We start from the raw sequence: 11,154 nt of genomic DNA, 5'->3' as shown, positions 1-11,154 counted from the left end.
GATCCTTTGAGAACTATAGAGGGGCCTCTCCCTCACCACAAAACCTGGGTGTCAGGGAAGGCTTTCCAGAGGCACCATTTCGTTGAGGTCCATAGGTTGAACCTAGGTAAACCAGGGTTGAGATGCAGGAAGAATTTCAGGCAGGGAAAATAGCATCTTGGAAGGCTAGGTGACCAGGGAACTTAGGACATTCAAGAAACGAAAAATGCCCTATGGGATGGAAGCCAAAGAGTGCAGAGGGCATTCCAGGCAAAAGACATCAGGAGAAGAACGTGAGGAGCAAGCCTGAAGGGAAGTGGTCGTATCTTCAATATGCTGGGAAAATACGAGAGCCGTTGGAGCAGGGAGGTGACAGCATTGCATCTGCATTTCCAAAAGGTCATCTTGCTCCACATCACTAATGATTGGAGAGGCTCAACTCCAAACTCCAAGGAGGGACCACTTCACATGAGTCCGATTGGGCCTCACTGCGATGTCTGTCAATAACCAGTGCTGGAGAAGATGTGGAGCAAAGGGAACTCTCCTCCACGGTGAGTAGGAATGGGCGTGGGTAGAGCCGGTATGGAAAAGAATATGGAGGTTCCCGAAGGAACTAAAAGTGGAAGTAGCGTATGGTTCAGCAGTCCGACTCCCAGGCATAGATACACCCACAGTATAAGTGAACAAGATAGATGCCCCGTTTGGGCACATCTATCTGTGCGTGCGTGCGCACATGCGCATGCGCGATGGCCTGCGAGGCAGGGGGGGGGGGGGGGCTGGGGCTCTGGCTGGAGTCGGTGCAAGCCCCGGGATTGCCTGAGGCAAGCCAAAGGAGCCCCAGATGGAGACGGGACTGCCGGTCGTCGGGTGTCCTGGAAGCCGAATGCGAATGCGGAGGGGCTCGCGGGCCGCGCGGAGGCAACCCAGGTCTGCAGCGGGAGTCGGGGCCCCGGCCAGCCGCTCCCCGCGGCCCGGGAGGGGCTGGGGCTGCGGGGGGGATCCAAGAATCGGGACGCGCGGCGGGGGCTAAAGGACCTCTTCTGGTAGGCAAAAAGCCTCGAGCACCCGGGATTCCCAGGTGGTCTCCCATCCAAGATCCTAACCAGGCCCGACCCTGCTTAGCTTCCGAGATCAGACGAGATCGGGCGCCTTCAGGCTGATAGGGCCGGAGCCGGAGGCGGTTGGCGCGGGGCGCCCTAAGAGCCTTGGGCTTCGCCTCCCTTTCGCTCTGCCCTGCAGGTCGGGCCAACGGGCCGCACCTCTCGTCGCGGGGCGTGCTGTACTTGAGCCGCAAGACCGGCGACCGGACTCCGGCCTGCTGACGCCGGCCCGCCCCCCGAACACCGCCAATACCAGACCAGCAAGCGCCTGGCCGGGCCCGGGGGCCCGAGGGTCTTCCAGGAGCCCCCATTGACCGGGAGGGCGTGCGTGCGTGCGTGCGCGCGGGGCCTGGGGCTGGGCTGAGGGGTGCGGAGGTCTCGGCGCCCTCCCACCCGCGGCAACTCCAGACCCGGCCGCGCTGGCTGAGCGGGGCCTCCCCCGGATCCCATTCGCTGCTCAGGCCCGCGCGGCCCCGGAGGTGTCGGTCTTCGGCGCCCGCCGCCTCCCAACCCCCGCGGCCCAGGGGCCTCTGAACCTCCTGCGGGCCTAGGCGCAGCGAAACTTGAGCGCCCAACTTGCCCGGCACCTGTCCGGTGCCCAAACCCAGCAGAAGCCAGGGAGGCGCGGTCGACCGGAGCGCCTCAGCCCCTCCCCTTCGCACTACCGAGGCCCCCCCTTTGACCCCACGCCAAGCCCTCGACCTTCCTGAGAGAGCAGACGAGCCACAGGCAGGCACACAGACAGACACACAGACACTCGCACGCACCCACGCCAAGGGAGACAGCTGGCCTGCGCAAGCTCCTCAGCCAGAGCCAGAGCGCCTGGGAGAGGCGGGGGCAAGACGAACGGGCCGGCGGCTGGCTGTCAGGAGATACAGAGGCAGAAATACATGAAGATTCCGAGACAGACTCCAAGACGGCAAGAGGAGATACACACACACACACACACACGCACACACACACACACACTTGAGTGTGGTCTTTGGAAATACTTGTGTTCGTAGTTGCTGGGTTGAGCCCAACTTTAATACAACCCATGGACTGCGGCCCATCAGGCTCCTCTGTCCGTGGCATTTCCCAGGCGAGGATACTGGAGTGGGTTGCCATTTCCTTCTCCGGCGGGATCTTCCCGACCCAGGGATCAAACCCCAGTCTCCTGCGCGCGGATGCCTTGCCATCTGAACCAGGACATTGCTAATTCCCTAGGCAAAATACAAAGAATAGAGCTCGTGTTCTACTAAATGGAAAGATGATTTCAAAAACAGAAGCTGTCCTTTGTTGGTATCTTTGAATCTTTATGTAGTTTTCGTTGATTTTTACTGTTAAGGCTAACTGAACAAGGCAAGAGAGAAACCCCAGAATTGAAAAGCAATTGACGGTTTTGAAAGAAACATGTGCAGGTGAAGCTCTCTTCCTTTTTGAGAGATGCTTAAATGCAAAATCTTGATTCAACACATATGACTTTTGTGCACTTTCTTTCAAATCTCCATGACAAAACCCTAAGGCGTCCAGGAAGAAAGGAGTAGAGGGGCAGACAAAAAGAGCAACCTTTCCCCTTGGTGCCATCGCAACCAGCTGCTTAGTTCCTTCATCTCAAGGACTATCATCTGGGCTTCTCTGGTTTGTCTGATTCTTGTTTCGGGGACCGTTTCTCGTCACAAGGCTGTCAACAGTGGGGGTGGGGTGTGTGTGTGTGGGGGGGGGAGCCCTTCTTTCCATTCCACATGAGACCCAGTGGACAATCCAGGCCCTGCCCACTGCATTGAGTGTGCAGCAACAATATCAACGGTAATGCCGGTGAACAATGCGTATTCCTGGAATCCACTCCGTTGGCTACTGACTGTGTGTGGTGGTGGTCTGGAACCTAGACCTGGAAGCTTTCTGGATGATTGCAAATGACACCAAAGTCTGAGGACGATGGAAGATCTTCACATTTCTGCAAGAGCCACACACCTCCAGAAGGAACCACAAGACTTGCCTGAAATGGTCAAGGTATAAGTCTTGGACTCAACGTTGGAAGGTCTCCACCTTTGCTATGGAAGTCAAACGATCTTTCTTTGAAATGAAAATGGAGCATACTGAACGTTCCCATGCTTCTAGAGCATTTGAAAAGCCCTAACTTGTAGAAATCTGCTGTACGAGTTCCTTGAAAGCAAGAACCTCTATGTATGGATATGTCTTCATGCCTTAGATTGTGCCTCGAATATAGTGTACACATCAACCCAGGAAAGGAAAGAATTGACTCGCCAAATAGACAAAGAGATCAAAAGTGCCGAGCCAAGTGACCCCTTGAGGCTTCCAAGAGCTTTTCTGTCTTTCACACACTAAGTAAATACTGAGCACCTACGATGAGCTAGGAGGCATGTAATAAGTTTCAGGGAATAGAAGGCGGAGAGAAGAAGACACAGAGTTCCTGCTTTCACTGAGACGACTCTAATGATACATCACAGGCAGATCCTTTGAGAACCTATAGAGGGGCCTCTTCCCTCACCACAAAACCTGGGTGTCAGGGAAGGCTTTCCAGAGGCACCATTTCGTTGAGGTCCATAGGTTGAACCTAGGTAAACCAGGGTTGAGATGCAGGAAGAATTTCAGGCAGGGAAAATAGCATCTTGGAAGGCTATGTGACCAGGGAAACTTAGGACATTCAAGAAACGAAAAATGCCCTATGGGATGGAAGCCAAAGAGTGCAGAGGGCATTCCAGGCAAAAGACATCAGAGAAGAACGTGAGGAGCAAGCCTGAAGGGAAGTGGTCGTATCGTCAATATGCTGGGAAAATACGAGAGCCGTTGGAGCAGGGAGGTGACAGCATTGCATCTGCATTTCCAAAAGGTCATCTTGCTCCACATCACTAATGATTGGAGAGGCTCAACTCCAAACTCCAAGGAGGGACCACTTCACATGAGTCCGATTGGGCCTCACTGCGATGTCTGTCAATAACCAGTGCTGGAGAAGATGTGGAGCAAAGGGAACTCTCCTCCACGGTGAGTAGGAATGGGCGTGGGTAGAGCCGGTATGGAAAAGAATATGGAGGTTCCCGAAGGAACTAAAAGTGGAAGTAGCGTATGGTTCAGCAGTCCGACTCCCAGGCATAGATACACCCACAGTATAAGTGAACAAGATAGATGCCCCGTTTGGGCACATCTATCTGTGCGTGCGTGCGCACATGCGCATGCGCGATGGCCTGCGAGGCAGGGGGTGGGGCGGGGGCTGGGGCTCTGGCTGGAGTCCGTGCAAGCCCCGGGATTGCCTGAGGCAAGCCAAAGGAGCCCCAGATGGAGACGGGACTGCCGGTCGTCGGGTGTCCTGGAAGCCGAATGCGAATGCGGAGGGGCTCGCGGGCCGCGCGGAGGCAACCCAGGTCTGCAGCGGGAGTCGGGGCCCCGGCCAGCCGCTCCCCGCGGCCCGGGAGGGGCTGGGGCTGCGGGGGGGATCCAAGAATCGGGACGCGCGGCGGGGGCTAAAGGACCTCTTCTGGTAGGCAAAAAGCCTCGAGCACCCGGGATTCCCAGGTGGTCTCCCATCCAAGATCCTAACCAGGCCCGACCCTGCTTAGCTTCCGAGATCAGACGAGATCGGGCGCCTTCAGGCTGATAGGGCCGGAGCCGGAGGCGGTTGGCTCGGGGCGCCCTAAGAGCCTTGCGCTTCGCCTCCCTTTCGCTCTGCCCTGCAGGTCGGGCCAACGGGCCGCACCTCTCGTCGCGGGGCGTGCTGTACTTGAGCCGCACGACCCGCGACCGGACTCCAGCCTGCTGACGCCGGCCCGCCCCCCGAACACCGCCAACACCAGACCAGCAAGCGCCTGGCCGGGCCCGGGGGCCCGAGGGGCTTCCAGGACCCCCATTGACCGGGAGGGCGTGCGTGCGTGCGTGCGCGCGGGGCCTGGGGGCTGGGCTGAGGGGTGCGGAGGTCTCGGCGCCCTCCCACCCGCGGCCACTCCAGACCCGGCCGCGCTCGCTGAGCGGGGCCTCCCCCCGATCCCATTCGCTGCTCAGGCCCGCGCGGCCCCGGAGGTGTCGGTCTTCGGCGCCCGCCGCCTCCCAACCCCCGCGGCCCAGGGGCCTCTGAACCTCCTGCGGGCCTAGGCGCAGCGAAACTTGAGCGCCCAACTTGCCCGGCACCTGTCCGGTGCCCAAACCCACCAGAAGCCAGGGAGGCGCGGTCGACCGGAGCGCCTCAGCCCCTCCCCTTCGCACTACCGAGGCCCCCCCTTTGCCCCCACGCCAAGCCCTCGACCTTCCTGAGAGAGCAGACGAGCCACAGGCAGGCACACAGACAGACACACAGACACTCGCACGCACCCACGCCAAGGGAGACAGCTGGCCTGCGCAAGCTCCTCAGCCAGAGCCAGAGCGCCTGGGAGAGGCCGGGGCCAGACGAACGGGCCGGCGGCTGGCTGTCAGGAGATACAGAGGCAGAAATACATGAAGATTCCGAGACAGACTCCAAGACGGCAAGAGGAGATACACACACACACACACACACACACACACACACACACACACTTGAGTGTGGTCTTTGGAAATACTTGTGTTCGTAGTTGCTGGGTTGAGCCCAACTTTAATACAACCCATGGACTGCGGCCCATCAGGCTCCTCTGTCCGTGGCATTTCCCAGGCGAGGATACTGGAGTGGGTTGCCATTTCCTTCTCCGGCGGGGATCTTCCCGGACCCAGGGATCAACCCCAGTCTCCTGCGCGCGGATGCCTTGCCATCTGAACCAGGACATTGCTAATTCCCTAGGCAAAATACAAAGAATAGAGCTCGTGTTCTACTAAATGGAAAGATGATTTCAAAAACAGAAGCTGTCCTTTTTGGTATCTGTGAATCTTTATGTAGTTTTCGTTGATTTTTACTGTTAAGGCTAAGTGAACAAGGCAAGAGAGAAACCCTAGAATTGAAAAGCAATGGACGGTTTTGAAAGAAACATGTGCAGGTGAAGCTCTCTTCCTTTTTGAGAGATGCTTAAATGCAAAATCTTGATTCAACACATATGACTTTTGTGCACTTTCTTTCAAATCTCCATGACGAAGCCCTAAGGTGTCCAGGAAGAAAGGAGTAGAGGGGCAGACAAAAAGAGCAACCTTTCCCCTTGGTGCCATCTCAACCAGCTGCTTAGTTCCTTCATCTCAAGGACTATCATCTGGGCTTCTCTGGTTTGTCTGATTCTTGTTTCGGGGACCGTTTCTCGTCACAAGGCTGTCAACAGTGGGGGTGGGTGTGTGTGTGTGGGGGGGGAGCCCTTCTTTCCATTCCACATGAGACCCAGTGGACAATCCAGGCCCTGCCCACTGCATTGAGTGTGCAGCAACAATATCAACGGTAATGCGGGTGAACAATGCGTATTCCTGGAATCCACTCCGTTGGCTACTGACTGTGTGTGGTGGTGGTCCGGAACCTGGACCTGGAAGCTTTCTGGATGATTGCAAATGACACCAAAGTCTGAGGACGATGGAAGATCTTCACATTTCTGCAAGAGCCACACACCTCCAGAAGGAACCACAAGACTTGCCTGAAATGGTCAAGGTATAAGTCTTGGACTCAACGTTGGAAGGTCTCCACCTTTGCTATGGAAGTCAAACGATCTTTCTTTGAAATGAAAATGGAGCATACTGAACGTTCACATGCTTCTAGAGCATTTGAAAAGCCCTAACTTGTAGAAATCTGCTGTACGAGTTCCTTGAAAGCAAGAACCTCTATGTATGGATATGTCTTCATGCCTTAGATTGTGCCTCGAATATAGTGTACACATCAACCCAGGAAAGGAAAGAATTGACTCGCCAAATAGACACAGAGATCAAAAGTGCCGAGCCAAGTGACCCCTTGAGGCTTCCAAGAGCTTTTCTGTCTTTCACACACTAAGTAAATACTGAGCACCTACGATGAGCTAGGAGGCATGTAATAAGTTTCAGGGAATAGAAGGCGGAGAGAAGAAGACACAGAGTTCCTGCTTTCACTGAGACGACTCTAATGATACATGACAGGCAGATCCTTTGAGAACCTATAGAGGGGCCTCTTCCCTCACCACAAAACCTGGGTGTCAGGGAAGGCTTTCCAGAGGCACCATTTCGTTGAGGTCCATAGGTTGAACCTAGGTAAACCAGGGTTGAGATGCAGGAAGAATTTCAGGCAGGGAAAATAGCATCTTGGAAGGCTATGTGACCAGGGAAACTTAGGACATTCAAGAAACGAAAAATGCCCTATGGGATGGAAGCCAAAGAGTGCAGAGGGCATTCCAGGCAAAAGACATCAGAGAAGAACGTGAGGAGCAAGCCTGAAGGGAAGTGGTCGTATCGTCAATATGCTGGGAAAATACCAGAGCCGTTGGAGCAGGGAGGTGACAGCATTGCATCTGCATTTCCAAAAGGTCATCTTGCTCCACATCACTAATGATTGGAGAGGCTCAACTCCAAACTCCAAGGAGGGACCACTTCACATGAGTCCGATTGGGCCTCACTGCAATGTCTGTCAATAACCAGTGCTGGAGAAGATGTGGAGCAAAGGGAACTCTCCTCCACGGTGAGTAGGAATGGGCGTGGGTAGAGCCGGTATGGAAAAGAATATGGAGGTTCCCGAAGGAACTAAAAGTGGAAGTAGCGTATGGTTCGGCAGTCCGACTCCCAGGCATAGATCCACCCACAGTATAAGTGAACAAGATAGATGCCCTGTTTGGGCACATCTATCTGTGCGTGCGCGCGCACATGCGCATGCGCGATGGCCTGCGAGGCAGGGGTGGGGGGGGGGTGCTGGGGATCTGGCTTGAGTCGGTGCAAGCCCCGGGATTGCCTGAGGCAAGCCAAAGGAGCCCCAGATGGAGACGGGACTGCCGGTCGTCGGGTGTCCTGGAAGCCGAATGCGAATGCGGAGGGGCTCGCGGGCCGCGCGGAGGCAACCCAGGTCTGCAGCGGGAGTCGGGGCCCCGGCCAGCCGCTCCCCGCGGCCCGGGAGGGGCTGGGGCTGCGGGGGGGATCCAAGAATCGGGACGCGCGGCGGGGGCTAAAGGACCTCTTCTGGTAGGCAAAAAGCCTCGAGCACCCGGGATTCCCAGGTGGTCTCCCATCCAAGATCCTAACCAGGCCCGACCCTGCTTAGCTTCCGAGATCAGACGAGATCGGGCGCCTTCAGGCTGATAGGGCCTGAGACGGTGGCGGTTGGCTCGGGGCGCCCTAAGAGCCTTGCGCTTCGCCTCCCTTTCGCTCTGCCCTGCAGGTCGGGCCAACGGGCCGCACCTCTCGTCGCGGGGCGTGCTGTACTTGAGCCGCACGACCCGCGACCGGACTCCAGCCTGCTGACGCCGGCCCGCCCCCCCGAACACCGCCAACACCAGAGCAGCAAGCGCCTGGCCGGGCCAGGGGGCCCGAGGGGCTTCCAGGAGCCCCCATTGACCGGGAGGGCCTGCGTGCATGCGTGCGCGCGGGGCCTGGGGGCTGGGCTGAGGGGTGCGGAGGTCTCGGCGCCCTTCCACCCCCGGCCACTCCAGACCTGGCCGCGCTCGCTGAGCGGGGCCTCCCCCCGATCCCATTCGCTGCTCAGGCCCGCGCGGCCCCGGAGGTGTCGGTCTTCGGCGCCCGCCGCCTCCCAACCCCCGCGGCCCAGGGGCCTCTGAACCTCCTGCGGGCCTAGGCACAGCGAAACTTGAGCGCCCAACTTGCCCAGCACCTGTCCGGTGCCCAAACCCACCAGAAGCCAGGGAGGCGCGGTCGACCGGAGCGCCTCAGCCCCTCCCCTTCGCACTACCGAGGCCCCCCTTTGCCCCCATGCCAAGCCCTCGACCTTCCTGAGAGAGCAGACGAGCCACAGGCAGGCACACAGACAGACACACAGACACTCGCACGCACCCACGCCAAGGGAGACAGCTGGCCTGCGCAAGCTCCTCAGCCAGAGCCAGAGCGCCTGGGAGAGGCCGGGGCCAGACGAACGGGCCGGCGGCTGGCTGTCAGGAGATACAGAGGCAGAAATACATGAAGATTCCGAGACAGACTCCAAGACGGCAAGAGGAGATACACACACACACACACACACACACACACACACACACACACTTGAGTGTGGTCTTTGGAATTACTTCTGTTCGTAGTTGCTGGGTTGAGCCCAACTTTGATACGACCCATGGACTGCGGCCCATCTGGCTCCTCTGTCCGTGGCATTTCCCAGGCGAGGATACTGGAGTGGGTTGCCATTTCCTTCTACGGGGGGGATCTTCCGGACCCAGGGATCGAACCCCAATCTCCTGCGCGCGGATACCTTGCCATCTGAACCAGGACATTGCTAATTCCCTAGGCAAAATACAAAGAATAGAGCTGGTGTTCTACTAAATGGAAAGATGATTTCAGAAACAGAAGCTGTCCTTTTTGGTATCTGTGAATCTTTATGTAGTTTTCGTTGATTTTTACTATTAAGGCTAAGTGAACAAGGCAAGAGAGAAACCCTAGAATTGAAAAGCAATGGACGGTTTTGAAAGAAACATGTGCAGGTGAAGCTCTCTTCCTTTTTGAGAGATGCTTAAATGCAAAATCTTGATTCAACACATATGACTTTTGTGCACTTTCTTTCAAATCTCCATGACGAAGCCCTAAGGTGTCCAGGAAGAAAGGAGTAGAGGGGCAGACAAAAAGAGCAACCTTTCCCCTTGGTGCCATCTCAACCAGCTGCTTAGTTCCTTCATCTCAAGGACTATCATCTGGGCTTCTCTGGTTTGTCTGATTCTTGTTTCGGGGACCGTTTCTCGTCACAAGGCTGTCAACAGTGGGGGTGGTGTGTGTGTGTGGGGAGGAAGCCCTTCTTTCCATTCCACATGAGACCCAGTGGACAATCCAGGCCCTGCCCACTGCATTGAGTGTGCAGCAACAATATCAACGGTAATGCGGGTGAACAACACGTATTCCTGGAATCCACTCCGTTGGCTACTGACTGTGTGTGGTGGTGGTCTGGAACCTGGACCTGGAAGCTTTCTGGATGATTGCAAATGACACCAAAGTCTGAGGACGATGGAAGATCTTCACATTTCTGCAAGAGCCACACACCTCCAGAAGGAACCACAAGACTTGCCTGAAATGGTCAAGGTATAAGTCTTGGACTCAACGTTGGAAGGTCTCCACCTTTGCTATGGAAGTCAAACGATCTTTCTTTGAAATGAAAATGGAGCATACTGAACGTTCACATGCTTCTAGAGCATTTGAAAAGCCCTAACTTGTAGAAATCTGCTGTACGAGTTCCTTGAAAGCAAGAACCTCTATGTATGGATATGTCTTCATGCCTTAGATTGTGCCTCGAATATAGTGTACACATCAACCCAGGAAAGGAAAGAATTGACTCGCCAAATAGACACAGAGATCAAAAGTGCCGAGCCAAGTGACCCCTTGAGGCTTCCAAGAGCTTTTCTGTCTTTCACACACTAAGTAAATACTGAGCACCTACGATGAGCTAGGAGGCATGTAATAAGTTTCAGGGAATAGAAGGCGGAGAGAAGAAGACACAGAGTTCCTGCTTTCACTGAGACGACTCTAATGATACATGACAGGCAGATCCTTTGAGAACCTATAGAGGGGCCTCTTCCCTCACCACAAAACCTGGGTGTCAGGGAAGGCTTTCCAGAGGCACCATTTCGTTGAGGTCCATAGGTTGAACCTAGGTAAACCAGGGTTGAGATGCAGGAAGAATTTCAGGCAGGGAAAATAGCATCTTGGAAGGCTATGTGACCAGGGAAACTTAGGACATTCAAGAAACGAAAAATGCCCTATGGGATGGAAGCCAAAGAGTGCAGAGGGCATTCCAGGCAAAAGACATCAGAGAAGAACGTGAGGAGCAAGCCTGAAGGGAAGTGGTCGTATCTTCAATATGCTGGGAAAATACGAGAGCCGTTGGAGCAGGGAGGTGACAGCATTGCATCTGCATTTCCAAAAGGTCATCTTGCTCCACATCACTAATGATTGGAGAGGCTCAACTCCAAACTCCAAGGAGGGACCACTTCACATGAGTCCGATTGGGCCTCACTGCGATGTCTGTCAATAACCAGTGCTGGAGAAGATGTGGAGCAAAGGGAACTCTCCTCCACGGTGAGTAGGAATGGGCGTG

At 55.7% G+C, this 11,154-nt stretch overlaps 3 pseudogenes; all 3 read right to left on the bottom strand.

Moving 5' to 3' along the window:
• Positions 1-1,032: 1,032 nt before the first annotated feature.
• Positions 1,033-1,152, bottom strand: LOC112445434 (uncharacterized; annotated as a pseudogene).
• A 3,415-nt stretch (positions 1,153-4,567) lies between these two features.
• On the bottom strand, positions 4,568-4,687 carry LOC112445433 (uncharacterized; annotated as a pseudogene).
• A 3,416-nt stretch (positions 4,688-8,103) lies between these two features.
• Positions 8,104-8,223, bottom strand: LOC112445430 (uncharacterized; annotated as a pseudogene).
• Between the last annotated feature and the right edge of the window lie 2,931 nt (positions 8,224-11,154).

Source organism: Bos taurus, unplaced genomic scaffold (assembly GCF_002263795.3).
Source record: "Bos taurus isolate L1 Dominette 01449 registration number 42190680 breed Hereford unplaced genomic scaffold, ARS-UCD2.0 Leftover_ScbfJmS_1386, whole genome shotgun sequence".
In the NCBI taxonomy this organism is placed as follows: domain Eukaryota; kingdom Metazoa; phylum Chordata; class Mammalia; order Artiodactyla; family Bovidae; genus Bos; species Bos taurus.
Note: the sequence above shows the minus strand (reverse complement) of the source record. Positions and strands in the feature narration are given on the sequence as shown.